Raw genomic sequence first — 5,413 nt, forward strand, 5'->3', positions numbered from 1 at the left:
ATGAGATGTCTTGTTGGTATATACGAAAAGCAGCACTATTGTTTCCAAACATTGCAATTGCTGTAAACAGGTTAAAGTGTAGTGACAGTTGCGAGTATATCAGATTTCATTATAACGCAGTCATAGATTTCTGGTTTTTCCAACATATTTAATGGCTGGTATATGGAGCTGGATTATTTTAAGCCAAAAGCAGTTTGTGAACGCTGCCGACTGGGAACGCGATAGTTCATCACGAAATATGCTTGCACATTACAAATCACTTGCAAATTATACTGATTAATTTATGAAGTCGAATAATTATAAATAAACGTAAGTATATTTTTGCTTTAGAATGATCATTTATTATGACGTCAGTAAGGTTCGATGTAACCGATTTGTAAGGTGCCTGAGGCTGCAATAACTACTATCACTGACTCAGTAGTCAGCCGGTGGCTGGACTTCATTGTTGATACATCGTCTCACTCTTTCCTGTTTCTGTATGAGAAAAAATAATATTTTATAAAATTCATACAGAATTATAGTGTTGGGTAAACTGGAGAACTTAACTGAATACATTTAATTGTACAAATTTTTTTTACATAAACTGAACGTTATGTTTCTACCAAGCTTAATCATGTGCAACTTTCCTTAAGATAATAGGTTTGAGGATTACTTTCGATCTCCACTTTGTGGGGATATCCCATTTCTGTTCAGGCTGTCAAATCGATAGGCAATCTTAACATGTCACTGTGTAACCCGTGTTGCCGCTATTATTGAACTAATAAGTCACTCTTAACATGTCACTGTGTTACTCGTGTTGCCCGCTATTATTGAACTAATAAGTCACTCTTAACATGGCACTGTGTAATCCGTGTTGCACGCTATTACTGAACTAATAAGGCACTCAACATGGCACTGTGTAATCCGTGTTGCCCGCTATTATTGAACTTATAAGTCACTCTTAACATGTCACTGTGTTACTCGTGTTGCCCGCTATTATTGAACTAATAAGTCACTCTTAACATGGCACTGTGTAATCCGTGTTGCCCGCTATTATTGAACTAATAAGGCACTCTTAACATGGCACTGTGTAATCCGTGTTGCACGCTATTATTGAACTAATAAGGCACTCTTAACATCGCACTGTGTAATTCGTGTTGCCCGCTATTGTTGAATTAATAAGGCACTCTTAACATGTCACTGTGTAACCCGTGTTGCCCGCTATTATTGAACTAATAAGGCACTCTTAACATGTCACTGTGTAACCCGTGTTGCCCGCTATTATTGAACTAATAAGGCACTCTTAACATGTCACTGTGTAATCCGTGTTGCCCGCTATTATTGAACTAATAAGGCACTCTTAACATGGCACTGTGTAATCCGTGTTGCCCGCTATTATTACCTGTTCACTTATGCGGACTCATCTGTTACTTTAATCACTGTATTCACTGTTGGCAGGCTTATTTTTCTTGTTGCAACGGTTAACATACACATAACTGTCTGTATTGTAGCATTTTGTATTGTTTAAATGTGGCTGTATAATAAATATGTGCTGGTAACAGTTATTGCTACACTTTTGTTTCTTGTTGTTGTTGTAGGTATGGATGCACGTCCACAAGGAGGGGTGCGAGGTCCAAGGACACGCGCTAATCGCCCTGAGGTCATCACGAGGAGAACCCTAATAGTTGGTTACCACAATGCGGGGAAGGGGATACGGGAAATCAGCAGGCTTATGCGTATCTCCACAGCGACAGTGCAGCTGTGGGTGAACCGATTCGAGGCAGAAGGTAACGTCTTAACAAGGCCGAGACCTGGAGGTCCACGTGTCACGATGGCAGAAGAGGACGAGAGACTACGACAGGCAGCAGGCAGATGCCCACTGGACAATGCCATAAAGTTAACTAGAGATGTTTGCCTACGTTGTTCCCCTGTAACCACAAGGCGACTACTGAGGGAGGCTGGATTGAACTGTTTCATCCCTGTAGTTAAGGAAACTTTAACAGGGGCACAACGGCAAAGCCGCCTTAGGTTTAGTAAAACGTATGTGAACGTCGGCCTGGATTTCTGGAAGTCTGTCATCTTCACAGATGAGACTACCTTCTCCTCAGTGGCTACAGTAGGCCTCCAATTCTGGCGAAGAAAAAAACACTAGTTTTGAAGCGAAACACGTTAATGAAGGAGCAAGAAGTGGCCGAGTTAGTGTCTCCTTTCATGGCTGGATGTGTTGGGGGGGAGTAGGAGAATTGTCAGTTATTGAGGGACATTTAAATTCTCAGGAATATATTAACATCCTTGAAACCTCCCTTCTGCCTTCAGTAAGGGCTTATGTCATCCCAGAGCCTGAACCCATATATCTTGTGCAAGACCAATCACCAATATATATATATATATATATATATATATATATAATATATATATATATATATATATATATATATATATAATGCAGAGACTTCACTTCACCGTGAAGATATGTATGCAAACTAACCACAGGAGAAATGAAAGGAGCGACAGTGAGTACTTTCGTATATTACATCTTCAGACAGAGTGAGACAGAAACGTAAAGGGTAGAGGTCTTTTCTGCACACCCGCAGCAGGTAGTGGCACACAGAACAATGGATGACCTGATTTTTTTTTACCTGCGGCTTAACTTATGGTCACCTGCAGCAGGGAGTGGAACACAGCAAAGGATGACCTGAATCTAAAAATGCACGTGACAAAGGAGGAGGGAGTTGGAGGGGAGGAAAGTGGAGTGGGAGGGAGAGGGAAGGGGGAGGGGAGGAGGGAGGAGGGGATAAATACTGCTGCTTAACTTAAGACCTAGAGGATTAATGCATGGTGTGTCCCACACAGGTGTGACCACACCACCAGGAGATGACGGAACAATCACGTGTTAGTCTGGGGGATACTGCTTTAAAATTAATTCAGTTAACAATTTATCACACTTAAAATGACCATAGCTCATGTTTACATTCTTTTCATATGTGCCAGAAATTAGACAAGATTCTATTACATTTCTTTCATCTAAGCTTTTTGATCTTGCTAGAATCTTGGAGCCTGTCCAGTCAATATGGTAATCACTGGATGCTTTGTGCTGAAATAAACCACTACTCTGTTGGGCTGTCCTTACACTGTATTAATGTTGTGAGATTCGAGTTTCCAAATCTTTTCCAGATTGTCTTATGTAAAATTTGTTACAGCTTTTACACGGGATTTTGTAAACAACGCCTGAATTACTGAAAGGGCTGTTCTTGATGAGTTTTTTTTTTGATGGTGTTCTCATATTTGAATACTACTTGTACATTGAGTTTCCTCAGTATGTGAACAACATCAAGAAAATTTTCATGGAAGGGGAGGACAAGGGTTCTTTGAATGTTCTAGCGATCTGGCTTATTAGTTTTCCCTTCAAAGAATCGTTTCTTGGCTGTATTGTGGCACTGAGTTAGTATGCTTTGTGGATATTTTAGCTTCTTTCCAATACTCTGAATCATTTTTAGTTCATCACCTAAAAATTCTGGGTCTGAAATTCTATATGCTCTTAGGTACATGGATATGAACACAGATCTTTTTACATTAATATGATGGTTTGAATAGTAATGAACATATGACATAATATTTGTAGGTTTTCTGTATACCTTAATCTTCAGAACATTTTGGTCCCTGATAACTTTTACATCCAAAAATGGCATTTCATTATCCATTTCCATCTCATGAGTAAACTTAATCGATGGAACTAACGAATTTAACTGCAGGATAAATTCATCAATGGGAAGACTGTTAGGCCAGTAGCACAGGATATCATCAACGTATCGGAGCCAAACTATGTTTTACTCCTTTATGGAGGTCAGTAAATGTTTCTCAAAGTATTCCATGTAAATATTTGCCAGAACTGGGGAGAGGGGATTACCCATGGCCGTACCAAATTTTTGTGTGTAAAATTTACCCTCAAAGGTAAAAGAAGAGTTCACAATGCACAATTTAATTAGCTTGATAATGTTTTCAGAGGGAATACCATCAGTGTTACTACCCAGAATGCTTGGCAGGAAAGTTAAAACATCACCAACAGGGACATTTGTGAATAATGATTAAACATCAAAGCTGACTAATTTGTAGTGGTATATGACATTTAGAGATTTTAACTTTCTTACCAAATCCTCATTGTTTTGTACAAATGAATCAGAGATAGTGCCTACAACAGGGGACAACAGTGTTACAAGCCACTTGGAGAGCTTGTATGTCGTAGAGCCTACAGAGCTTACAATTGGCCTGATGGGGTTGTTTGGTTTGTGGGTTTTAATCAAGCCATACATATATGGTGCAGATGGATTTTGCACAGAGAACTGTTTGATCAAGTCATCCCTTCCTCTTAGCAAAGTCTTGATTTCTTTATGGAATTTTCTACTTTGTTTTTCAGTTGGATCACTTTTTAGTTCACTGTAGGTGTTGGTGTCACGCAACAGTTCACTCACTTTTTCCTTGTAGTCACATTTGTTCATGACTACTACAGCGCTGCTTTTATCAGCTGTAGTGATATGCAGCGAGTCATCTTTTTTCAATTTGTCCAAGGCATTCACAAATCTTTTAGGAGCAGAGTTGTTATTTTTCTTAAACATTGCCCCATACAAAATGCCACGAATAATCTCACTATTTTCACTTGACTGTTTTTCCATTTAAAACAAGGACTTTCCAACCTTCACTGGGTTTATCTTCTTGCCATTAATAATTACTAGTGGTATTGATGGAAACAGTGGTATTCGTTGTGTGTGTTTGTGTGTCCCAAATGTATGGTGATAAGTGGGCTGGGTGGGAAATCTATGGATAAAGATGGAGGACGCGGGAGTGGATGGGGGAAAAGAAAGGGGGGGGGTATACAGAGAAAAAGAAAGGGGGATGGAAAGAATAAGACAGAGGTTGCTGGAGAGAGAGAGAGAGAGAGAGAGAGAGAGAGAGAGAGAGAGAGAGAGAGAGAGAGAGAATGAAGAGTAGGTGGGTGAGTGGAGAGAGAGGGGGAAGGGAAGGTCTCGCGGGAGAGATGAAGGAAAGCGAAGAAAAAAGAGGGGAGCAATGATAGTGTTGAGGTAAAATATATATAGTGGTATTGATAATAAGTGTTAGAAATATTGATGTCAGCCATGTGTGTGTGTGTGTGTGTGTGTGTGTGTGTGTGTGTGTGTGTGTGTGTGTGTGCGGGCGTGCGGGCGGGCGTGCTTGCGTGCGTTCTTGTGTGTGTGTGTGTGTGTGTGTGTGTGTGTGTGTGTGTGTGTACAATATAAAAAAACAGGTGTAAAACGAGGGTGGGTCATGAGTAATGTAAGATAAAAATGGACATAAAACAGGGCTACAGTGTAATTCCGCACTAAGTCAAGCTTCGTAGGCTGATATATTTATGTATTCGGTATTAACTGAATATATAAGCACATAGGACTATCATTCA

Source organism: Coenobita brevimanus, chromosome 50 (genome assembly GCF_032717465.1).
Source record: "Coenobita brevimanus isolate Jiangsu-jjx chromosome 50, ASM3271746v2, whole genome shotgun sequence".
NCBI classification, from domain to species: domain Eukaryota; kingdom Metazoa; phylum Arthropoda; class Malacostraca; order Decapoda; family Coenobitidae; genus Coenobita; species Coenobita brevimanus.